Genomic DNA, 27,996 nt, shown 5'->3' on the forward strand with positions numbered 1-27,996 from the left:
TCAGTAATAAGTAGATATTAGCCAAGAAAAAGAAATTACAGAATACTCATGATACAGTCCACAAAATGCAAAAAGGTCAACTAGCTGAAGGGCCCAAGTTAGGATACCTCAGTCCCACTGGGGAGAGAGAAAAAAGTAATCACAAGTGGGAAGGAAAAGACCTAGGAGGAAAAGTGGACAGGGGTGGAGGAGAGCCATCAGAAACAATGGAAACAAGGGGAAAAAAAAGAAAAGTTGTTAGAACCAACATCTTTAAAAAAATGTCAGCCCTCTAGGAAAAAAATATTTTTTTTCTTGGTACTAAAACTTGTTCTGAGAATTGTATATTGCAGAATACACAGCCTTGGTGTACCTACTCATCAAGCATACTGAGCAGACCTGCCCAAACCTTAGATGTCCTGGAATTCAATCTGGATGCAGTGAAGACACAGCATCAGAGGCTTATCAACTTACTCTTCCCCCCACCCCTCTTCTAAAATCTCAATGCCCTTAATCAGCTTGAAGAAGTTAAAGAAGAGTCAGTGCCCCTATTCCCTGGGCTTGGGGACTAAGGTGGTTAATATTGGTCTGTCTTTCTAGGGTAAAGTAGTGGTTCTGTTGGAACAGGGAGGATTAGCTAGGACTCATTGCATAGCCGTAACTTATTGGTAGAAATCTGTATAATTAATATCAAGATGAAGTTATAATTTCTTAAATGGTACCAAATTTACTTTGATTTCAAATTTAAGGTTTTCATTGGTATGAGCTTCTTATTGATATAAAAGTGAGATGAATATTGATACTCTCATGGCATTGTGCCTGTATAACACATTTAGGAATACAAGGCTTAGACCCAGTCCTTCTTTAACTTTTTAAACTGATTTGGGACGGTTAGCCTATGAGTTAAGGAACTATAGCAAATTCATGGCTTTGAGTTTATTGTTAGGGTGTTTTCCATATTCTATTTAGAAATAGCTGAGAGGAGTTAACATACAACAGTCCAGGTTACTTTACATGGATAGTTGGCTTTCAAAACGTCAGAAGTCCATAGAATTGACATTACAAACATTGCTGTATTAATGTTCATTTTGATTAGAGACCTGTCTGCTCCTGACAGCTTCCTATATTGAAGTCTAAGAAGAAATTGAGCATCTTTGGAGTTACTCCAGTTGTGGTGAGACAGCCACTAGGCAAGAATTGCCTCTTTCCATCTACAGACAAATTACTGTCCAGAAAAGGACACACTTGCAGAATAGTCGACTGATTATATCTGTCTAGACAGAGTAGTCAGCCCTTAATAATTCTGCATGACTAAGGTCTGTCAGATGATTCTGGGCCAGAAGGCTGAAGATTTGATGCTCCAACGTTCGGTAGTATAGGGACTGTCCAGGTGTTCAGCGGTCTCTATAAATTGGTTAAGTTTTAGAAGCTATGCTTAGTGCTTCCCATAATTTCAGTTAACTCAGTCATTCTGGATTTCTGACGGGGCTGAAGACCTATAATCTCATAGCCAATCCTGGCTATTTACTTTGAGAGAAAAGATTTGAGTGGATGGTTTTCAGCTGACATTCATTCTAAAGCCAAGAAAAAAAAAAATCCAGGTTCAAAACTAAGTGTTTTAGTTAGGAGAGATAACAGAGGTTCTGGTTAGTCAACAAAATAATGGACTGGGTATTAGGACTATCTTGTACCTCACTGGTACAATTAGGAATAATTATGCTCTAATTTCATTTTGAGAGAAAAGTTTTATTTTAACAGGAAGGGTGAAGCTAGGTGATGAGAGAGAAAAAGAGAGAAAAGGGGGGTTCATGGAAGCAGATGTTCACGTGTCTTCTTCACCAGTCAAAGATAGTTTACATATCTAGGTTGGGTATTGGGTTACACTTCTGATTGAGCATTACCAAACTTACAAAGCCTTTGATTAACATTTTTAAAAAATGTATAAAAGCAAAAAGGAAAAAGGGGCATGGGATAGGGGTTTCCTAGGGAACGGAAAGGGGGAAAGGGGATGGCATCTGAAATGTAAATAAAATAAAATAAAATAAAATAAAATAAAAAGAATGGAAACAGACAGCCTATGGAGATAAGTGGTTTGGGGACCCTCCAGAATGCACCAGAGACCTGGGAAGTTAGAGACTCTCAGGAATCAAAGGGAGGGACCTTCAATGAAATGCTATACAGTAGAGAGAGGGAGTTTATAGAGCCCACCTCTAGCAGGAAGACAGGGCATCAAATGAGGGAGGGGGTTGCCATCCCACAGTCAAAACCTTGACTGATAATTGCGCCTATTTGAAAGCACTACAGGGAGGGAAACGGAGAGGATCCTGAGAAAAAGAAGGTCCAGGGACAAGTCCAAAGTAGGATATAACACAACGGGAAGTCCCAAGGCCTGACACTATTACTGAGGCTATGGAGAGCTCCCAAACAGGGACCTCTCATGACTGGCGCCCAGAAGACCCAACAAGCAACTGAAAGAGTCAGATGCAGATATTTGCACCCAACCAATGGACAAAAGCTGCTTACCCCTGTGGTTGAATTATGGAAAGGCTGAAAGAAGCTTAGTAAGATGGTGATCCTGTAGAAAGACCAGCAGTCTCAATTCATTTGGACCCCTGAGATCTCTCAAATACTTGACCACCAAAAAGGCAGCATACATCAGCTGATGTGAGACCTAAATGCATATATAGCAGAGGACTGCCTGGTCTGTGTTCTATCAGATATGATGCACCTAACCCTCAAGAGACTAGAGGCCCCAGGGAGGTTAGAGGTCAGGTGGGTTTGGAGGTGGTAGGTGGGGACATCCTTGTGGAGACTGGGGATGGTTTGGAGGTATGGGATGTGAAACGGTTTGAGGGAGGATGGGGGGAATAAAATATGAAGTGTAAAACAAACAAATAAAAAATAATTAAAAAAAGAAAGAAAAAAATCATATACCAACAAATAAATCAGTCCTAAAAAAAAAAAAAAAAAAAAAAAAATTCTCAGAGCTTGGTGTCCTCCCATGGGACATATACCAAGTTGGGCTGGTCTCTAGATGGTCTTTTTCTTCAATCTCTGCTCCATTTTTGTTCCTTTATTTCTTTTAGTCCAGAATAATTCTGAATCAAAAAATTTAAATGTGGCCTCATCCCTCCACTAAGAACCCTGTCTATCTACTAGAGGTGGTTTCTTCGGGTTCCATCTCTATACAATGTTGGGTATTTCCTCTAAGATCATCCCCATTGAGTTCTGAGAGCCTCTCACATCACAGTTCTCTGGGACTTTCCATAGGTTTCCTCCATCTCCCAACCCCTGCATCTACTTATTTCCACTCATTCTCTTGACTCCTTTGGGCTTCTATCCTCTCTCCCCCCCATACACGATCCGGCCCCCTTTCTCCTACCTCTTCCCTCTCCCACTCAGGTCTTTTCCTCCTCTGCCTCCCATAATTATTTTGTTCATCCTTCTATGTGGGACTGGAGTATCTTCGCTTGGCCTTTCCTTCTTGTTAAACTTCTTAAGGTCTGTTTGTTGTATCATGAGTGTCCTTTATGATTAACATCCACTTATGAGTGAATACATACTATGAATGTCTTTTTGAGTCAGAGTTACCACACTCAGGGTCCTTTCTAGTTCAATTCATTTGCCCACAAAATTCATAATGTCCTCATTTTTAATAATAGTATTTAATTCTGTAAATTAATCAGATTTGCTGTATGCATTCTTTCATTGATGGATATCTGTAATGTTTCCAGCCTGTGGCTATTACAGATAGGGCTGCTATGTATATTTTATTGTCCTTGTAGTATGGTGGAATATCTTTTGAGTATATGCACAGGAGCAGTATAGCTGGGTCTTGAGGTAGACCTATTTCCAATTTTCTGAGAAACCTTCAGAATGATTTCCTAAGTGGATGTACCAGCTTACAATCCCACTATCAATGGAGGAGTGTTTCTCTTTCTCCACATCCTTGCCAGCGTGTGCTATCAATTGAGTTTGACCTTAGTCATTCTGATTCAAGTAAGGTAGAATCTCAGGTATGTTTTGATTTGTATTTCCCTCATGACAAAGGATGCTGAATATTTCTTTAAGTGCTTCTAGGTCATTCATGATTCCTCTGTTGAGAATTCTCTGTTTAGCTCTATATCCCATTTTTAATAGGGTTATTTGTTTTTTTGTTTTTTTGTTTGTTTTTTGTTTTTTTGGTTTTTTTTTTTGTTGTTTTTTTTTTTTTTTGGTGGTGGTGGTTAGCTTCTTGAATTCTTTATATATTTTGGATTTTAGCTCAGCTCCCAGTAGGAAGAAAATGAAGATCCACTGAGTGATCTAAGTATCTGAATAGTGACGATTAAGAATGTTCATATTCAGCCAGATAGCTTGTCTCAGTGAATCAAATTGAGATTGACAGAGGAAAATATATAAATGTATACAGAGGTGAAAATATACTTCTATACACAAATTCACAAATTCACATACACACATATGACATAAATAATCTCACATATATCTTTATTCATTTTATTCACTTAAAAGTAGTCAAATAATAACATATAGTCCAATGATTAACTTAAAAATTAATGTCTAAACATTAAAATTTCTTTTTTGAATAACTTATATATAGCTTAGATAAATAGAAGTTTTTCTTACAGTCTTTGTAAAATACTTTATCCTAATCTGAATATTTTTATACAGTTTTGATTTTCTACTAAATGCAAACTCATGTATACTATGCTTCTCAAATCTTTATGTTTTCCCTCTTTGCTTTGTACCATATTTTAAAGAAAGTTGGAATAATTTTAGAATGAAAATGTAGAGGCATAAAGAAAGAATATCACAGTCTAAAACATCAAAATATAGTATACAATCTTGTTGAATGAACTTCTTTATAATGTCTTTCATCTGACAGGCAGAAGATTACCAGTTGCCTGTTGGAAATTATTGGTCCTAGAGCTTATAGCTTCCTCCAAAAATGGCTTTGCTTAGTATAGTTTTCCATAGGAAGACAAATGTCTTTATTAGGTGATGTTGAATTCTCCAAAGAAAGCTAATTGTGAGAGAAACTCCTCTATTCAGATACACAAAAGGCCAACAGGAGATAAATTCAACTGTAATGCAACTAGCCCTTTAATAATTCCAGATTGGAACTAATAGCAATTGCACTATAATATAAGATTTTGTTCAGAATTTATAGCTGGATTAAAATCTCTCTTCCTTTTCTTTATTTTATTATGGCTTAATACCAATTTTTATAAGTAAAAGAAGTATATTGTGTTTTTAATAAAAATTATGTTGATTTTATGTGCAGACTACTCGAAAAAATTTATAGTGGTCAACACAAATGTGTTATCACATTTTAGAAAGAATATTGGCCGAAGTTGTTTTGATGATGAAGAACCTATGCCATCAATTAGTCAGGAAAGGAAAAGTGCTTAGTTCATTTCCATATTCAGTAACAGTTAAAAAGAGTCTACCATGTCTTGGAAAGTATGCTAGAAATTGCATACATGTTAGGAAACTAAATTATTGTTTTCTAATGGTATTGTATAAAATTACAAGTGAATTGGAGGTTAAATAATCTAAACAAATTCCCAAAGGTCATGACTCTCTTAAAAATTAAGGGGTGATCATTCCTTTGCAGAGGAAATAAATATTTGTATTTTTCCTCTTGATGAGAAAATAAACATGTAGAGATTTAAACATCATGAGAATTTGTGATATGAGTATCAACAGACCTAGAAAATCTCAATAATATTTTAGTCAAACTGTAGGTTCAGCTTGATTTTATTTTTAAATGTTATTGACAGAAGAATATCACATTGTAATCATTTTGTTAACAATAATATAAATTTGTGATTATAAAAATTTATTTTCTAGGAAATGTGGACTTGTAAACTTTGAATTTAACATAATACACATGTAAACATGGCTATTGTCTTAGAGTTTCATATTGGGACCAGGTATTTACAACTATTTTGATATGAGAGTGACAATAATATGATCCTGGAATTCATTTATGATTATTAATCAAGATATGTAGAACAGTAAAAAGATTATTTTAAAGTAATAAACTCCAGCTTTATATAAAGTATAATTTAGTCTTTCCAAGAAAGAACTTCCCGAAGACTGTCTGATATCAATCATTATTTTTCTATAATTTTTCATAGCATTTGACATGTTAGTAGTTGTAAATGATTTTTCTATTTATTTATTCTTTCTACTAAGCAATAGTAGAAATGTTTTAGGTAAGATAATTTTATAAAGATTTATGTACATTTTTCTTTGAGGAGTATTTTAATAGATACATTAAAATAAATTATTTGGATATTATCATGTCTACCAATATAATATAGTTAAAGAATCCGTATCACAAAATATTATCATATAAAATATCAGTGGAGATAGCATATCATACCCTAGAATATATTCAAATTTAATTTTGAAACTGTTATTCATATGGCATTTAGGAGAATCAATCCTCAACTGACTCTGGTGGATTCCCACACCAAATGCACTCAAAATGATACAGGGCATAGGTCTGTCTTTGTAGAGAAATATTCTTATCTATTACCTAGCTTTAGTATTTGTTGATCCTCCTGACTTACACAATAATTGGAAAATTTCATTGTCAAGTTGCATTTTGTTCAGTTTACAAATAGCATTGTATTGTGGTACTAAGTGAGTTTCTTGACATGGTGAGAGCATAGCATCACCGTCAAAAGCTTAAGGATGGTTTCTGTAATGCTATGAGAAACAATAAAGTGCTCACCGTGATTTGTTGGCTGTTTATGAATGAGTAGACAACTTCTTGAACTTATGTGAATAGCCACTTGATCCCACAGAAATACAACTTAAACTTGGAGATCTCAATGCTAAGTAATTCTTTATTTTGAAACACAACAGCAGTGACTTAGAAATGACTATTTTGAGGTGGGAAACATAATAGTCATTTAGGTTTCTAAAGAGTACTTCAAATCTGAGTTGTGAATGTAGAGTAGGAGATGATGAACAAAACAGAGCATAGGGAAATATCATAGTCAAAGAAACCAGAATTGAACAATTTTTTTCATTTTTTTTAGATGAATGGGCAGAATACTGATGCTCATCTGCTGCTAAATCGATCATCCAAAAGTCATTAAAACTTTATATGATAACTGACAGTTCTAATTAGTTTTTATGTCAAATAACTAGGCAATTTCAGGAATAAAATCAAATTTTAAAGCAAAGACACAATCTTAATTGTACACAATTGCTTTCCGTTAATCAAAGTTGATATTATGCTTACAAAACTAATAAAATAAACTGTAGTTACTAGTAATGGAAGGAAATATTTTAAGTGGTACTTTTCTACAACATAATTTGGGGTTGTGGTTCTTTATATTTCTTGCAGACAAGTGCTTTATGTTTATTCATTTTTTTATATAGAAATGCAAGATATCATTTAGTAATATTACAATTAACTACTTAATAAGTGTTCAATATTGTGGACAGAAAATGTCTTTAATAACCACTCATTTAAAAACTATATATTCTTGCTTCTAACATAACAAAAATGGCTGTCTTCTGCTTCTAGATTTTTATAGATTGGTGTCATAATATGAATTAACATCTAACTTTTACTGTACATACCTTCCATGTTATTATAAAAGGAAAAATTTGATTTAATTTCAAAAATGGAATTTGTTTTCCATTTTTCCACTTGCTTTCCATTCTAGTTTTCTTATTTTAGTAGAATAATTATGGATTATACCTATTATAGTGACAAGGGTTACATTGATAATTAGATTTTTAGAATACTTGTGAAAAAACAAGGAATACAGTAATACAAAGACAGTCATACACACAAACACACATACCACACTACCAACAACATAGCAACCCAAAACAACGTGTGTGTGTGTGTGTAAAAATTTTGAAAAACATAAATATTTTAAGATTGGGTTTGGACTTTGCTTGTTGACCCTATAAGTTGTCAAGATTAATGTTCCAGATAGTCTGAACTAATTCTCTATTCCATTTTGTGTTCTTATTAATTCTCTAAGAAATCCTGCATTAAATGACAGTTTTGTTTTTGTTTTTGTTTTTTTTTTTATAAAACACTTACTGTATCACTCTTACCTACAAGCTAGCGTTGAAATTCTTTAATACCTACATTGCTGTTAGTGGTTCCAAACTCCATTATATACTTAAAAAGTATAACTCATTCACTGCACTAAACAATAAGCATTGTCATTATCTTGTTCTGCTGGATACATTAGCCATATTTCACATTAGTTCCTTACTCCAATTGAGAAGTAATTATTCATTTCACCCTGGAAATGTTTGTTACTGAATAAATGTTAATATTAGTAGCTTATAATAACACACTGTCAGGGATACCATGATGTCACATTTTATATATGCTTATATCATTTCTAATGTATTTGTAGTTATGACTACGTCATTTATAAATGTCACAGAGGAATACTGCCATCATCTTGTAAAATGAGCATTCATACAGTCTTTTCTTAAAAATAACATTTCTAAAGATTTTTATTAGGAATGCTGTGTACATGAATTCACAGAGTTAGAGTTGTAAGTGAAGCAGATAATGGTCTTCTCTACAGGAACAGTATAGATCACCAAAAGTGTGAGGTGCTTTTTAAACGTATCCCCCATTTTTCCATGTACTATATACTGATTGTTTTGTTTGATTTTTAATAAAATATATATAGTAGGATTTTATGATATACAGTTGAATGTAAAGGTTTTCAAAGTACTTCTAATTGAGAATTTCTTCTGGCTGCTTTTTGAGGTTATATTATAATGACATTACCACCATTCCTTTTTGGATGTGAGCACATGACTTTCCCTTAAAAATAAGAGGAGTAACAGGAGAAACCAGCAGAGCAAAAACTGATAAGATTGCCACTGAGCGAAAGTATAGACCTTGAGAATAGCAAGGTTCAAGGGAGCTGAAGAGAAAATGGGAAAAACAGGGATGGACTAAATTCAAAAAAGAGACAAGAGTGAAACAGAAAGGGTACCCAAAAAGTTTACAAGCAATCTCATTACCAACTGTGTAAGTCAAAAACCTTTTAGTACATTTAAATTATATGAATAAACATACACATATATTTTTTATGCAAAAATAAAGAGTGTTTATTCTGCAGAAACAACCAGCATGCAGGAGTCAACCATTGTTTGAAATGGCAACTCCAGACAAGGGTAAGCAGATATTATAGTGAACATGAGGAACTCTTTTGAAGAATTAGATGTAAATGTCCTGCACCACCAATCTGGGCCAAAAATGTTCTCTCCACATTCATTTTATCTAACGAAACAACTTTAGCAGGAGAGGACTTCTTTTGAGTTTTGGATCACAGTTATCCAGGGAACATCCAAAAACATTATAGCTATTGCTAGTGTCCTTAGTTTCCACCCCAGATGTGAGATATTAGAACTATTACTGAAGGTATCAAGTATTTCTGCCACAGGGCTCAAAGTCCCCCAAACTGGATCTGGCCTGAAACCCAGTTCCCTGAAGACCAACTATCATATAGTACCAGGAGGAGTCTTGTATGTTTCCAAAGGCGTGAAGCAAACAACAGTGCAACCTAGTTATGATGTCTGTGAACCACAACAGTAACCAGCATGCTACTCTAAGCTTAGAGTGTGGTGCTGACATGCATACCTTGTTAGTCACCAACAGCTTTCAAATTGGATTTAAGGCCTCCTCAACGCAAGGGAAGGGAAACATGGCTACATTCTGAAGAATTTTTTTCACCTCTATGGCTCTTCACAGTTTCACATGTTTAACTTGATTTTATTAAGCCTTTTAACATTTTTTACAAAAACACTGGTCTGGGAGTAAAAAAAAGAAAAAATGTTTAAAATATAAAATTTATTTGTGATTAATTTGGCAGAATAATATGGCACAGATAGCATTAAAATGAGGAACTGTTCAAATTCATGAAAAGGCATTATACAATGAAATAAGGGTAAACCTCAGAGATTTGTTCATTTGCAAGTGATTCTATAAATTTTATAAATCCATTTAAGTTTTTGAGAGATAATTAAACTTACTGATGTCCTAGGTATGTTGCTAAAATAGTTGAGTTTGAAAGACTTTTCTGTTTTAATATAGTTATAGTAAATAAACACACATTTGTGACCATGTCATTGACTCTGTTTTAATGAATCATCTAGGTATAACTTTTAAGCCATCCTTTGTTTTTCAATGCATTTAAATGTAAAAGAAACATTTTAGAGTTTTCTAGATAAGCTTCTATGTTTGATATGGCCACACATAAATATAATACTCCAATGTTGCTCATTAACATTTGTATATTTTAAAGCCACTAGAGATCATTTAGAATATTATACAGCATCTAGTTAAAGCATCTAGTTAAATCATACATAATGATGTATTATGTGCTATTGGGTTACAAGTATGAATTATGCAATAGATTTTGCTATCACTTGTGAATATGTAGTAAAATAGAAGAGACTCGCCCTTCTGATATAACAGGAAGTTTTATGGATGCCATCTAGGCTGTATATTATGATGTGCTTGAAATTCATGAACATGCAGATTGATATCACAAGGCTATAGCAACACAATGCCTGGGCCATAAAAGTCTCTATAAAACATTACAACACAGTGAAGAGGGCTTGGATTGTTTCTTGACTCTATTCAAAGTAATTAGAATATTTAGCTTTTATTTGTGGCCACAAATAATCTTAAATGCATAAAATTCACATGTTATGTTCTTTCATAATTTTTTTGTGTTTATCTCAACTGTAAAATGTTTAGCATCTCTTTAGAAGAAATGAAGAGATTTTATTTTAAAAATTGTGAATTAGCAAATCACATGAATACCCTGAATTAGGAACAATTAATGGTTATGAGTAATTTTTATGCATAACACTCAGCAAAGCATTTACTTGGAAGTTTATGCTTGCTAAATTATCTACACACAATTTACTTTAAAAGCAAGTGCATGAATAATCACCATTACTTACAGCACACACACACACAAAAAACAAAGTGTTACTTTTTATTTGTAAAATTAACGACAATTTAATGGTAAACGTTTTCAGAAAATACACCTTCAATATGCTTATATTTGAATTTTAAATGTCATGCATATAAAATTTTATATCTTTTAAAAGAAAAAATTTTAATACAAACAAATAAGCATTGGTTTCGAGGGAGAGGAAAAAAAATCAAAAATAAAGGCAAACACAGTGTTTTATTCCCAAGTAAGACAGAATAAGGACTGGCACTGCTTGGCCTCCTCAGATCACCCTTCCTTCTGTCTCTCCTAATGGCTGACTGGCACTTTACTACCCACTGCGTGAGCTGCTAATGCTGTTATTGCAATTGCTGCAGCAAGGCCTTTGAAAAATGTCCTCTGCTATTATGCCAGGTACAAAGGGGTGACTCAAGTTCAATCTGGACCCCCGAAGAGCCCTTTCCAAGGTCTTAGCTGCTGCAATCTTCCTGAAAGCTCTGTTCATCAGGTCTGGCTACAGTAAATAGGACATCCCCATGGGTAGTCTGTTCAGGAGGAAAAAAAAATCAGCTGAATTAGATGATTTTATCTTGACTCAGTCAACAAATGAGACAACCTTTCCATTTTTATCCATTTTTTAAAACATTTTTGTCTGGCTAAGATAGACATAGTACCAGAACATTATTGGAAAAGTAAGTCTTATATGTTATTACATTTCACTTGTTTACACTGGCATTATACATTTTATTTACACAGTACATTTGTAGACAAATGTAAATTTTGAGCAATAACATTTATTCATCAATTGAAGTTTAATGTAAATATGTATTATATACATGTTCCACATGAAGCATAATTTGTTTTTCACTGAAACTTTTTATTGCTTGTTACTTTGACATATATCTAGAAATACTGTTTGATACAGGTGACTTAAGTAAATTTTATAATTTGGGCAAGAACTATTTTGTGTGTCTTGGGATTTAGTGAATTTCTATAGCTATGTCTTCAGGTAAATCTATTTCCAAGTTTTTTGAGGAACTTCCAGATTAATTTTCAGAGTGGGTGTACCAGTTTGCAATACAACCAGCAATAGAGGTGTGTTCCTCTTTTCCCACATCCTCATAAACATACATGTTCTGTCACTTGAGATTTTTGTCTTAACCATTCTGACTGGTAAGATGAGATTTCAGGCTCCTTTTGATTTTCATTTCTCTGTTGACTAAGGACTTTGAACATTTCTTTAAGTGCTTCTCAGTCATTCGAGATTCCTCTATTTTGAATCGTCTGTTTAGCTCTTTACCCTATTTTTGGATTGGGTTGTTTGGTTTTTTGGAGGTTAGCTTCTTGAATGATTTATATATATTTTTATATTAGCCCTCTATCAGATGTGGGGTTAGTGAATATGTTTTTTCCCAATCTGCGGTTGCCAGTTTGTTCTATTGACTGTGTCTTTTGCTTTACAGAAGCTTTTCAGTTTCATGAGGTCCCATTTATCAAATATTGATCATAGAGCTTCAGCCATTAGAGTTCTATTTAGGAAATTTCCTCTAGTCCCAATGAGTTCAAGACTCTTCTCTGATTTCTTTTGCATTAGATTCGGTATATCTGATTTTATATTGAGGTTCTTGATCCATTTGAACCTGAGAGTTGTGCAAGGTGACAAATATGGATCTATTTTCATTTTTCTGCGTACCGACTGCCAGTTAGACCAGCACAGTTTATTGAAGATGCTTTCTTTTTGCCATTGTATATTTTTGGCTTCTTTGTCAAAATTTAAGTGAACAAAAGTATATGGGGTTTTTTTATGGGTCTTCAATTCTATTCCATTGATCAACTTGTTTGTCTAAAAAATTATAATTTTTAAGCAAAATAATTATTGAATAGAATGAACAAAATGTTTTGTTTTTATTGTTATAAAATTTTAATTTCATATTTACTGTTTCCAAACTATACTGTGAGTAGATATTATTTAAATAGTAATATTTTAAATTATATATATGAGAGGAATTATTTTGTTATAAAAATATTTTGCACATGCTATTTGATGATTGCATTAAAAACCTAGACTTTTTAATTTGAAAGAACACTATTGTTCTAATTAAAGGGAGAATATTATCAACTCTTCTGTCTTCTAATTTTTTCTTTATTATTTATAATTTAAAATTATAATTGAGATTATTAAGCATTAACTTCGAGACCATCCATGACTCTTTGACCAAGATAGGCAATACTATGCCACACTGGAAAATTACAAGAAATTATGAGAAATTCAAGAAACCCAAGAAGCTCATGATTTGTTCTTTAAGAATGATCAATATTGAAAATATTTACACTGCACAGAGTTTTCTACTCTATGGACTGTGTTCATTTTTAGGACACTTTTTTTTTTTTATCCTCTATTCTTGTCCTTAAGGAACTCTGTCAGACAAGGCCATTTTCACACAAGTATAGATTGTATGTTGAATATTATTTCCTCTTCTTGTTTTTTTTATACATATCTCCTCATCAATTCTCTTTATTTTCCATAGTCTACATCTACATCAAAAGTCTAGGTCTAAATCACAAGAATAAATTATTTTATGACAGATCCAAAATTTATAGATATTTAAGAATATGCCTAGCATAGTTACAACACTGTGAACTAGGTTTATTAAAATATTTGAAATGAAATACATCCAATTTTATGATACTACATAAAACTATTTTTACATGTAGAGCTTTATTCTCATTGGTACTTACTTGTCTTCACTTATAAACTATAAAAGTCACGTATTTTTATTATTTTTTAAATATTTTGTGTATATGTGAATATTTTTATGTATGGTTCTAAACATGTCTTATCACATGTGAGGGATAAAAGACAGATTACTTTCAGGGATGGTGTCAGGTTGCCAGGCTTGATAGCAAGATAGGCAACCCTGCTCACTGAACTATCTTGCTATTGCAAATGTTTATGTGCCTTAATATAAAATATTTTCTTACCCCAGTTTTAGAAGGAGTTTATTACTCAGATTTTTATTTTCTTTGATTTCATAAATGTGTAATTTAAAAAGTTTTGCAGTTGTGAGATCAAGCACTGAACATTATGAGTGTAAGACATTTGACTATCTCTGGAAAATAATGTAGCTTTTAAAAATATTATTGCATGAGTATGTATGTGTGTAATGTATGTTTGTATGTGTTTTTGTTTATTTGTGTACATGTGAGTTCAGATACATGTGGAGACCAGAAGAGATTCCTAGACCTCCTGATTCTGATGCTACAGATGGTGACAGCACCAAGTGTAGCTGCTTAGATGTGAACTCAGGTCATTTTCAAGAGCAATACACATACTTAACCATGGTTATCCTTGGAGTATTATAAATTAGCTTATTTCATGGTTAAAAATATCTTCATATATATGTGATTTAATGTAACTTTGCCAAATATGTTGATTAACAGTTATGAAGATTACTCTTTGAACACAAAGTATAGGTCACATACTTGTAAGAGCTTTGATTCAAATATATATATGTAAAAGGATATATAGAATGCATGTAATACTCATTCAAGAAATTAGATTACTACAAAATGTCTTCAAACCTATCTTAAACATTAATTTAAAAATGTTTATTGAGAAAACATTGATGATTACTGAAATTTTAAATGTGAATTTAAATGATTTTACTTTTTTTACAAATAAATCAAGGTTATGCTTTTAAAAGATAGTACATCATCTGTTATTTATGTGATAATACAATCACTGTTTCACTTTTGATTAAGTAATATCCATAAATTAGTCAATGTCAGATTTTTCATTTTCACTGACAACTATGAGAGATTTCAACAAAAAATTAACAGCAGAATGCTGAAGAATGATTCTTCCATCACTTAGGTTTTATAAATATTTTTGAAAAAAAAAATAAGCCTGCTAATTTAAGTGTGTTCTTGTGTGTGTGTGTGTATGTATGTGTGTGTGTGTGTGTGTTCATATGTGTTCACATATATTTGAAGATAAAGGCCAGAGGTCATCTGGGGTGTTCTTTTTCAGGATCTATTGACTTTTTTTTTTTTTTTTAAGAGTCTTTACTAGGCCCTGGAACTCAGTAATTCAGTTAGTGTCCAGTAAGCCTTAGGGATTCTGACGCTTCTCCTTCTCAGTTGCTAGTATTACAGACAAGTGACTCTATGTTTGACTTTCTTTTCCTTTTTTTTTTTCCTCTGTAGGTTTAGTATCATCAGCAGATCTGCAGGTTGCACACAAAACACTTTTACCAATGTAGCTTCATTACTTACCCCAAACTTTTAATGTACTGTTTTTTGGGGGGTGCATTATTTAATTTACTTTACATGCTAATTACAGCTTCCCCTCACTCTTCTCTTCTCAATCTCTCCCTCTAACTTCCCATCTTTCCATCTCCTCCTCCCTGTCTCTTCAGGGAAGAGGAGACCTCCCATGGTTATCAATCATCCTTGGCATATGACATTACAGTAGGACTAGGTGCCTCTTCTTCTGAAGCTGGATAAGTCAACCCAGTTAGAGGAAAGAGATTCAATGGTAGGCAACAGAGTTCATAGATATCTCCCGAAAAGGAGGTTTATGCATTCACTTCCCTATAGTTTATATCTGTCTTGCTGCTGTGCTTATCCCAAGCTACAATGCGGGCAGGTGCTGGGCTGTAGGGAAGTTCTGAGACACTGCTGGGTTGGAGGGTGGCAGGGGAAGTGAAATCTGAGATCTGGGAATGCTGGAGCTGGTTCAGAGCCATGGGGTTTTCTGACTCTTGGACATCCAGGAGCCACTGGGAGTCAGGGAAGAGTTGAGAACAGAGTTAGGGGCCCATGGGCTTGGGACAGCATATAGCCTGGGCAGAGGAAAAGAGAGTTCTGGCTTGTTCCAGCTGTGATTGTCCTTTGATTGGCACCAAGTAGTTGTGGCTGGGAGCACAGAGGCCTTCTAAGGGAGAATTAGGCTGCAGCTTTGTAGAAAACTGCCATCTCTGTGGCTCCCCACAGCAGATATTGATGGAAGTGACAGCTCATGTTTAACCATATCCTTTATTAGCTGTTTGTGGTGGAAAATGAATGCATAAACCCCTTTCTCGATATCTGACTGGAGATTAAATACCTTTTCAGGGAGGAATGTCTAGAAAAGAAAGATTATTGGCTAAGCCCTCAAGGTCTCTAGAGACTTCATTAGCATGGAAGACTCTGTTTTGGGCCTACATGACTATACGACATGCTTCTTTTATGTGAGGAGTAAGGCCCATGTTCCAGGCCAAGAGTCTAGAAGAGAACAAGCAGTTGCCTAAGTCTCAAGTATGTGCCTAATGAGTTTTTCAGGTCTCAAGCCACTTTACCTACCAAGCTCCCTTCCATGGTTTTATGTCCCACAGAATATCTTGTTTTATCCATCTATTTTGAATGTGAGTTTGCCTGTATATAGTAATCTGGACTGATATCACTGGTCTTTCAGAATCAATAAGACATCTGTCTAGGTCTTTAGGAATTTTAGAGTTTCTTTTGAGAAGTTGAGTATAATGATGATAGATCTGCCTTTATATATTACTTGGTTTCTTCATGCAGCCTTTAATATTCTTTCTGTTCTGCCAAGTTCCACATGGTCATAGGGAAGGAACACAGGGCAGGGGCTTCCATACATGTTGACAGTTCCTGGGTGTAAGATCTGTTTGTCGGGAATGTTCTTACTGTTAAGGTTAGTGAATCAATAATAACTATGAACACCATGAGTCCAGGTAGATAGAATGTGTCTCTGTGATACTGTGTGCTTTAGGACAGCAGGTAAGGTTGTAGAAATGAACTTATGAAGCATATGAAAATATGAATGCAAAAATATATAAACAGTATTTCCCAAGTATGCAATATATAAGGGATTCAATATGAATTATATGAAGGGCTTCATGGACCAAAAAGAACAGCTACACTATGAGCCAACTTGACAGAAATATATTAAGGAAGGAAATAAAGAGTTTTAGGGAGTGGTGATCTCAGAGCAAGATTCCACCGAGCTAGCTTATTGTCTGTGCTTACAAAAATAGGCAGATCTCTGAATTCATTTGCTTTTTAAAAATGCTATTAAAAATGTACTTGCTGTATTCTAAGAATCAAGGGGCCAAGGTCACAAAATAGTAATTCAAGAGATAATCAAACGGTAACCAGAGTAAATGATTAAATTGCTATAGAAATAAAAGACTGGGCTTTTGGTTTTCAAGCGATGAACTAGCAGAGAATTGTATTTAGCAGAATGCTGTCTAGTGAGCCACCTCTAACAGAACGAAGAGCTCTCAGCTTGTACACACGATTGACATCAAGTTGTTTCTTTTGCTGCTTTCAAACACCCAGTCCTCAGGAACACCTCTCCAAGCTAAGGAGAGGAGTAATTTTAGTCCATTTGTAATTTAAGTGTTTTCATTATTATGCTGTGAGGGATTTTCCTTTCTGGTCCCACTTATTCTGTGGTCTGTAAGTTTCTTTAATGTTAATAGGCAACCATTTCTTTAGACTGTGAATTTTTTTCCTATGTTTTTATTGGAAATATTTTCTGGGACTTGGGGCTGGTTGTTTTCTCCTTCTATTTCTATTATTCTTCTGTTTGGTCTTTCATAGTGCTCCAGATTTTCTGATGTTTTTATTTAGGGACTTTTTAGATTTAATGTTTTCTTTGACAGATGTATCAATTTCTTCAATTATATCTTCCATGCCTGAGATTCTCTCTTTTATCACTTTATTCTGTTGGTGACGCTTGTGTCTCTAGTTACTGTTATCTTCCCTAGGCTTTCTATCTCCAGAACACCACTTGTTTGTGTGTGTGTGTGTTTTTTTTTTTAATTGGCTTTATTTCTAATCTCAAGTCTTTAACAATTTTATTTATTATTTATCTGTTTGATTTTATTTTCCTGTATTTCTGTAAGGAAGGCATTCATTTCCTCTTTAAAGACCTCTATCATCTTTATGAGATTGATTCAAGCATATTTTCTATGCTTTTGGTGTGTTAAAATATCCAGGGCTTGCTGTAGTAGCATGGCTGGGCCCTGATGGTGCCATATTGCCCTGGATCTTATTGATTAGTGTTTTTATGCTGGCCTTTAACCATCTGGTCATCCTGCTGCAAGCAACTCACCACAAATACAGGTTGAATCGTTGACTTAAAACTCAAGCACAGGAGAGCAGGTGTGGTTTACTGCTTCTGGATGTGCTTTCAGTTGGCTTGTCAGACAATTTAGCGACAGCTGTCTAACCTGGATGTTCCTAGTACAGGGAGAGCAGTGGGCCATACTATGGTCTTCAGAGGAAATTGCTCAGCTTACTACTGCTGGGCATGCCCCAGGGGAACACCTAGTGTATTCTTTTTCTTCTCAACTCATAAAATCTGTGAACATTGAACATACCAAAAGACCATGTAAGATATATGAGTAATACATTACTGTGTTTTTGATTACTTTTCAGTACTGGTGTGTACAGAAGTTCTATTTGATGTAGTAAGTCTTTGGATCACAATGGACATCAATTAGATGAAAGAGATTATCTTTACATTCAAAGGCACTGGCAGAAGCAGGAGATTACATTGAACTGACCATCCAGTAAAATTTTGAATAAAACAATTTAACATGAGCATAGTCTGCTGTTTGATTGCAAATGAAGGCACTATGAAATACTAAAACAAAGAACTACAATAACACTACCTGAAATAGAAGGTGATGGATGTCACCTAACCTACTTTAAATATATAGTAAACAGCTGACTTTAACAAAGGAATTATTACAAATAAACTTTGAACACATCAAATTTGACAAGCTATTAAAGTCTGAATTTAGAAAATTAATAGAAAAAGTCAAAGTTCTTCGGTTTCAAACAGTTACTTCCCACTATTTCTTAGAAATTTCAGTAGTCATTAATGAAAAGCATTTTAGATGTTGGACCAGAAATCAAGATCTCATTCTGTTCTAATAGATAAAGAAAAAAATGAAAACAAACCAAAGAGGAGTGAGGAGATGGCACAGTAGAAAATGAATCACTGTAAGCATTAAGACATGATTTTGAATTTTTAGGGTTCATATTAAGTTTCTCAACATCTATGCTCCAAATGCAAGGGCACCCACATACATAAAAGAAACTTTACTAAAGCTTAAAGCATACATTGCACCCTACACAATAATAGTGGGAGATTTCAACACCCCACTCTCACTATGGACAGATCATGGAAACAGAAACTAAACCGAGACACAATGAAACTAACAGAAGTGATGAACCAATGGAACTTAACTGACATCTATAGAACATTTCATCCTAAAACAAAAGAATATACCTTCTTCTCAGCACCTCATGGTACCTTCTCCAAAATAGACCATATAATTAGTCACAAAACAGGCCTCAACAGATACAAAAAGATTGAAATAATCCCTTGTACCTTATCAGACCACCATGGACTAAGACTTGTCTTTGACATGGACAAAAACAACAGAAAGCCCACATACACTTAGAAACTGAGCAATGCTCTACTCAATGATAACTTGGTCAAGGAAGAAATAAAGAAAGAAATTAAAGACTTTTTAGATTTAAATGAAAGTGAGGACACATCATATCAAAACTTGTGGAACTCACTGAAAGCAGTACTAAGAGGAAAAATCATAGCTCTAAGTGCTCACAAAAAAAAGAAAGAAAGAAAGAAAGAAAGAAAGAAAGAAAGAAAGAAAGAGCATACATTAACAACTTGACAGCAAACCTGAAAGCATTCGGACAAAAAGAAGCTAATATACCCAAGAGGAGTAGACGGCAGGAAATAATCAAACTCAGGGCTGAAATCAACCAAGTTGAAACAAAAAGAACTATACAAAATATCAACAAAACTAGGAGCTGGTTCTTTGAGAAAATCAGCAAGATAGACAAACCCTTAGCCAGACTAACCAAAGGGCACAGAGACAGTATTCAAATTAATAAAATCAGAACTGAAAAGGGAGACATAACAACAGAAACAGAGGAAATTAAAAAAATTATCAGATCCTATTACAAAGGCCTATACTCAACAAAATTGGAAAATCTGGAAGAAATGAACAATTTTCTAGACAGATACCAGGTACCAAAGTTAAACGAGGAGCAGATAAACTATTTAAACAGTCGCATAACTTATAAAGAAATAGAAACAGTCATTAAAAATATTCCCACCAAAAAATGTCCAGGGCCAGATGGTTTCAGTGCAGAATTCTTTCAGACCTTCAAGGAAGACCTAATACCAATCCTCTTCAAGCTATTTCATCGAATAGAAACAGAAGGAACACTACTCGATTCTTTCTATGAAGATACCATTAGGCTCATACCTAAACCACAGAAAGACCCAACAAAGAAAGAGAACTACAGATCAATCTTTCTTATGAATATTGATGCAAAAATACTCAATAAAATTCTAGCAAACCGAATCCAACAACACATCAAAACAATTATCCATCAAGATCAAGTAGGCTTTATCCCAGGAATGCAGGGATGGTTCAATATTTGGAAATCCATCAATGTAATCCACTACATAAATAAACTCAAAGAAAAAAAAAAAAAAACACATGGTCATCTCACTAGACGCTGAGAAAGCATTTGACAAAATTCAATATCCCTTCATGTTAAAAGTCTTGGAAAGATCAGGAATTCAAGGCCCATAACTAAACATAGTAAAAGCAATATACAGCAAGCCAATAGCCAACATCAAACTAAATGGAGAGAAACTTGAAGCAATCCCACTAAGATCAGGGACTAGACAAGGCTGCCCACTCTCACCTTACCTATTCAATATAGTACTGGAAGTCCTAGCTAGAGCAATTAGACAACAAAAGGAAGTCAAAGGGATACAGATAGGAAAGGAAGAATGCAAAATTTCACTATTTTCAGATGATATGATAGTTTACTTAAGTGATCCTAAAACTTCCACCAGAGAACTCCTAAACCTGATAAACAACTTTAGCAACATGGCTGGATATAAAATCAACTCAAACAAATCAGTAGCCTTCCTCTATTCAAAGGATAAACAGGCTTAGAAAGAAATTGGGGAAATGACACCCTTCACAATAGCCACAAATAACATAAAATATCTTCGAGTGAATCTAACCAAGCAAGTGAAAGATCTGTATGACAAGAACTTCAAGTCTCTGAAGAAAGAAATCGAAGATCTCAGAAGATGAAAAGATCTCCCATGCTCCTGGATTGGCAGGATTAACTTAGTAAAAATGGCCATCCTGCCAAAAGCAATCTACAGATTCAATGCAATACCCATCAAAATTCCAAATCAATTCTTCATAGAGATAGAAAGAGCAATTTACAAATTCATTTAGAATAAAAAAAACCCTAGGATAGTGAGAACTTTTCTCAACAATAAAAGAACTTCTAGGGGAATCACCATCCCTGACCTCAAACTGTACTACAGAGCAGTAGTGATAAAAAACTGCATGGTATTGGTACAGAGACAGACAGGAAGATCAATGGAATAGAATTGAAGACCCAGAAATGAACCCGCACACCTATGGTCACTTGATCTTTGACAAAGGATCTAAAACCATCCAGTGGAAAAAGGTCAGCATTTTCAACAAGTGGTGCTGGCTCAACTGGAGGTCAACATGTAGAAGAATGCAAATTAATCCATTCTTATACCCTTGTACAAAGCTCAACTCCAAGTGGATAAAGGACCTTCACATAAAGCCAGATACACTGAAACTAATAGAAGAGAAGTTGTGGAAGACCTTCGAATACACACAGGGGAAAAGTTCCTGAACAGAACACCAATGGCTTATGCTCTAAGATCAAGAATTGACAAATGGGACCTGATCAAATTGCAAAGCTTCTGTAAGGCAAAGGACACTGTCAACAAGACAAAAGGGCAACCAACAGATTGGGAAAAGATCATTATCAATCCTACATTCGATAGAAGGCTAATAGCGAATATATACAATGAACTCAAGAAATTAAACACCAAACAACAAAATAACCCCATTAAAAATGGGTTACAGAGCTAAACAAAGAATTCTCAACTGAGGAAACTCAAATGGCCAAGAAGTACCTTAAGAAATGCTCAACATCCTTAGTCATCAGGAAAATGCAAATCAAAACAACACTGAGATACCACCTGACACCAGTCAGAATGGCTAAGATCAAAAACTCAGGCGATAGTAGATGCTGGCGAGGATGTGAAGAAAGAGGAACACTCCTTCATTGTTGGTGGGGTTGCAAGCTAGTACAACCACTCTGGAACTCAGTCTGGTGGTTCCTCAGAAAATTGGACATAGCACTACCTGAGGACCCAGCTATACTACTCCTGGGCATATACCCAGAAAACTCCCCAACATATAACAAAGACATATGCTCCACTATGTTCATAGCAGCCTTATTTATAATAGCCAGAAGCTGGAAAGAACCCAGATGCCCTTCAACAGAGGAATGGATACAAAAAATTTGGTACATTTACACAATGGAATATTACTCAGCTCTTAAAAATAATGAATTTGAGAAATTCTTAGGTAAATGGATGGAACTAGAAAATATCATCCTGAGTGAGGTAACCCAATCACAAAAGAACACACATGGTATTTACTCACTGATAAGCAGAGATTAGCCCAAAAGTTTGAAACAACAAAGATTCAACCACCAGACGACATCAAGCTCATGAAGAAGAAAGAACAAGTGAGGATGCCTAGGTCTTTCCTGGACGGAGTAACTAAATACCCAAGGAGCAAATATGGAGACAAAGTGTGGGACAGAATTTGAAATAGAGGTTGTATGGAGACCATTCCACCTGGGTATTCATTCCATGTGCAGTCACCAAAAATAGTTGCTGATATGGATGTAAGGAAGGGAAAGCTGACAGCAGCCTGATAAGGCTGTCTCCTTAGAGGTCCCCCAGAGTGTGACATACCCAGAGGCAGATACATGCTGCTAACCATTAATCTGATCAAAGGTTCTCAATGGAGAAGTTAGAGAGTAAACTGAAGGGTTGGTGGCCCCATGAGGAGAGCAACAATACCAACCAGCCAGAGCTCCCCAGGGTCTAAACCACAAGCCTAGGAGCACATATGGAGGGACACATGACTCCAGCTATATATGTAGTGGAGGATGGCCTTGTTGGGCATAAGTGGGAGATGAGGTCTTTGGTACCTTGAAGGCTGAGCACTGTGTGGTGGGGGGCATCTGAGGGTGGAGAGGAGGAGTGGGGGTAGGTGGGTAAACACCCTCATAGAAGCAGGAGGAGGGGGGATGGAATAAGGGGTTCCTGGGTTGTGGGGAAAATGCGGTAAGGGGATAAAATTTGAAATGTAAATATTATATCCAATAAAAGAGGGGAAAAAAAAGAAAAGCGGTTAGAACCAACATCCTTAATAAAATGTCAGCCCTCTTATAAAAAAAACTATCTTGATACTAAAATCTATCCCATCTGCTAACAACAAACCCAGACACTATTACTGATGCCAAGAAGTGCTTGCTGACAGGAGCCTGGTATGGCTGTTGCCTGACAGGCACTTCTAGAGCTTGACCAATACTGATGCAGATGCTAGCAGCTAACCATTGGACTGTGCAAGGAGACCCCAATGAAGGAGTTAGGAGAAAGACTGAAGGAGTTGAAGGGATTAGCAACCCCAAAGAAGAACAAAAATATCACAGAGCCAGCCCGGCCAAAGACCTCAGGGAATAAACCACCAACCAAAGAGTACACATGGCTCCAGCTGCATATGTAGCAGAGGATGGCCTTATCTGGCATCAATGGGAGGGGAAGCCCTTGATCCTGTGGAGGCTTCATGCCCCAGTGTAGGGGAAGGCTAGGGCTCTGAGGCTGGAGGGGGTAAGTGGGTGGGGGAGCACCATCATAGAAGCAGGGTGATGGGGAAGGAAATGGGAGTTCAACTGGGAAGGGAGATAACATTTGAAATGGAAATAAATAAAATAACCAATTAAAAAAACTATAATCTTGAAATCATTTTAAATACCTTAACTCTTTTAAATGTTATTAAACATAAGTTGTAAATATAGCTTTAAATTTTCATATTGTTTTTTCTCTCTTTTTTTATTATTTTTAATGAGAAAAAGTTATAAAATTTTTCAGTCCTCTAGTGAGTGTTTAGCAAATAGGATTTGAAAGTAGTATATATGATTTCCTTATTTTTTATGGTTATGATTTTGTAATGGATTTATTCTGCCAGTCAAAATATATGCATGAATATTTACCATACATTTCAACTAACTTGTTTCTTTTATGTGGAGAAAAAAATAAAAGTTTTAGACAAGGCAAACAAGTATAGAATAAAGTCCCTCATCTTAAACTTGGGCTGGGGTTTAGCTTAGTGAAAGAGTGATTACTTAGCATTCTTGAGAGCATTTACAGATTGTATTTTAGTTTAACTATTCTATGGTTAGATAATAGATTAGTTTTTACTATATGTGACTATCACTATTTTTATATCAATTTAATAAGCTTGTCTATATGGCTTTGAAAACCACATGGAACAGTGCGATGACTCAACATGACCTGAAATTTGTCATTTAGCATGAGAGCCCGAATTGAATCCCAAGACCCATGCAATGAAAGCAGAAAACTAAATTGTGCAAATTGTCTCCTGACCTCCATATATTCCCGATGGCATTGGTATAGTTACACATAGAAAAATTCCCTCACCTTTATGAGCACATATGTGTAAAAAAAATCCCATGGTTAAGTTTTGATTGTGGAAGTCATGACATAGATTTCCCACTGCCAAATTATATGCAATCCTTATTTACTCTGGTCCAGTTCATGCACAAGACTATTATGAAATTACTTACTGCTCAGAAGAAGCTCTTGCATCTAATTTTAATCATTTATAATCAACTTGTTCTGTCATTAATTTGCTAATAAATTATACTACTCAAGTTCAATAAATATATAGTTATAATTACTTACTTTTCCACAAATAAAAGAGTGTTCACCAAAATATCTGCTTTTTGAATCAAATAAAAAGAACCTATGCATTATAATTTCAATATTAAAATATTGTGATATTTCATAATATTAAGTGACTTATTGTGTTTTATTTTAGTAAACAACTAGCTCCAGGAATACAGAATATCCTTCTTGAATCCATACATATAGATATTTGTATTATGTTTCCAGAACTTAAGGTACCTTTGATAAATTAGACCATTTATTTGTATTTTTATTTGTCTAATAAGCACAATATAGGAAAAAAACCTAAACTAAAGTAAAATTTTTTTTTTACTAAATACAATCAGAAGATGACAATATTTTTACATTTTTATATTCTGCTTCAGACTCAGTACTATTGGACAAATATTGTGGTGATATAAAGATTTTTCCACCTAAGTAGATAAGCTTAGAGTTAACAAAAGCTTAGAATTAACATAAATCCTGATTCAACTTGGGTTCTTTGTGGAATATACCTTCATTGAATTTTTTTTTTTTTATTAATTTTAACAGAGATGGTAGATAGTGTGCACTGATGGAGCCTCACCTTTTCGTGAAGATGACCTAGCCATCAGTTTGTATTTCCAAAGCCAGTTCATACTGAGAACAAAGCGATGGGTGCCAAATGGTGATGTCTACAGGATAGATAGACCAGGGGTATGCCTGTGCACATGTTTGTTTGCATTTGGTGTATGTATGTATGTATGTATGTATGTATGTATGTATGTATGTGTTTGTCTGTAATAACTGAGATACTAAAATTATAAAATAAATTTTTCTAAATCCATTTTAATCATGATCAGTAAATGAATGTATTGAATTAAATTAAATATAAAAATGACAAGCCTGGAACAGTACCAAATAGAGAAATTAGAATTTTAAGACATCCATCATTTGTTGTATTAGAATGAATTTAATGCTATAAAAAGTTGAAAACTGTCAGTAAACTTGAAAGTAAGGGAATGAAAATTATCTGCTCTGAAAAATGGATTTAAACTATAAAATGAGTTCTGTGAATCCAAGGAAGTAAAATTCCAAAGAGAAAATGAAGGATAAAATTCTTGGATGAGAAGATTGATGAATGAATCTTACCACAAAATTGAGAGAGAAAAAGTTATATCAAGTGAGTTAAATGTTAAAGAAAATCATCCCTAACCACAATTTAAATCTATCACAAAGGACAGTCAACAGAATAACATAAATTACTTTTCATCCTCTAATAAAATTTTACACTTAGACATCACATCCCTGTACTGAAGGGCCTGGCTACAGTGAGATGGCCAATGATGGTTTTTTTCATTTGGGGAGCCTGGCCAAGAAAAAAAAAAAAAGGATGACTTTTGAGAACAGACTAGAAACAATTACAAAGGCTTAATCTAATCTCTGAAGCTTAGTGTACTTTTTCATATGAGATTTATGTCATAGTGTTACATTATAGCCAGATGTTCTGTTAAACCTTTTTTTTCATTTCCATTACTTTTATTTTTGCTGTCTTATTGTTATTGTTAAACGAATGTTAAGGATAAAACAGCTGAACTCAAAATGCTTCCTCTCCTAATTCTCCTATTTCTCTTTCTCCCTTCTTTTCTCCTTCCCTCCTTCCCTCCATTTCTTCCTCTGAGAAGTCTGCACTCCCATCAGTAATGGAGGAAGTTTCTTCTCATTCCACTGCCTTGCTAGTATGAAATGCCACTTGTATTATTGATCTTAGCTATTCTGACAGGTGTAAGATGGAATCTCAAAGTATTTTTGATTTGTATTTCTGATGGTTGAGGATGCTGAACATTTCTTTAAGCATTTCTCACCCATTTGAGATTCCTCTGTTGTGAAATCTGTTTAAATCTGTGTGTCATTTTTATTCAATTATTGGGATGTCATGTCTAGTTTCTTCTGTTCTTTATATATTTTGGATGCTAGCCCTCTGTCAGATGTTGAGTTACTGAAAATCTTTTCACTTTTTGTAGAATGCTGTTTTTCAAATTACAGTGTCTCTTGTGTTAGAGAAGCTTTTTAATTTCATCAGGCATCATTTATTAATTGTTGGTCTTAGAGCTTGTGCTAACAGTATTCTGTTTAGGATGTCGTTTTTATAATGACAGTCATCTTCTCTACAGTATAAAAGGTTGCATTTTAAAATGGATATACCTTCACAGGACATATTTGATTATAGCAAACTGACTGGGTAAATACCTGGGTAAGGTAGTCTTTGGTTTTGTCATGGAATATCTTGGTTTCTCCACCTATGGTAATTGAGAGTCTTGCTGGGTATAGTAGCCTGAGCTGGCATTTGTGTTCTCCTAAGACCAGATGTCATGTATGACGTCTGTCCAGGATCTTCTGGCTTTTATAGTATCTGGGGAGAAGTCTGGTGTAATTCTGATAGGTCTGTCTTTATAGGTTACTTGGTCTTTTCCCTTTATTGCTTTTAATATTCTTTCTTTGTTTTGTGCATTTGGTGTTTTGATTATTATGTGACGGGAGGTATTTCTTTTCTGGTCTAGTCTATTTGGTGTTCTGTAGGCTTCTTGTATGTTTATGGGCATCTCGTTCTCTAGGTTAGGGAAGTTTTCTTCTATAGTTTTGTTGAAGATATTAATTGGCCCTTTAAGTTGGGAATCTCCACTCTCTTCTATACTTATTATCCTTGGTTTGGTCTTCTCATTGTGTCCTGGATTTCCTGGATGTTTTGGGTAAAGAACTTTTTGCATTTTCTGTGTTCTTAGACAGTTGTGTCAATATTTTCAATAGTATCTTCTGCATCTGAGATTCTGTCTTCTATCTCTATTCTGTTGGTGATGCTTACGTCTATGACTCCTTATTTCTTTCCTAGGTTTTCTATCTCAAGGTTATTCTCTCTTTGTGATTTCTTTATTGTTTCTACTTCCATTTTTGTGTCCTGGATTGTTTTGTTCAATTCCTTCACCTGTTTGGTTGTATTCTCTTGTAATTCTTTAAGGAATTTTTGTGTTTCCTCTTTAAGGCCTTCTACCTGTTTACCTGTGTTCTCAATTTCTTTGAGAGTGTTATTTATGTCCTTTTTAAAGTCATCTATCATCATCATTAGAAATGATTTTAAATCTGAATCTTGCTTTCCTGGTGATATGGGGAATTCAGGACTTT

The sequence above is a fragment of the Arvicanthis niloticus genome, chromosome 4, assembly GCF_011762505.2.
Source record: "Arvicanthis niloticus isolate mArvNil1 chromosome 4, mArvNil1.pat.X, whole genome shotgun sequence".
In the NCBI taxonomy this organism is placed as follows: Eukaryota; Metazoa; Chordata; class Mammalia; order Rodentia; family Muridae; genus Arvicanthis; species Arvicanthis niloticus.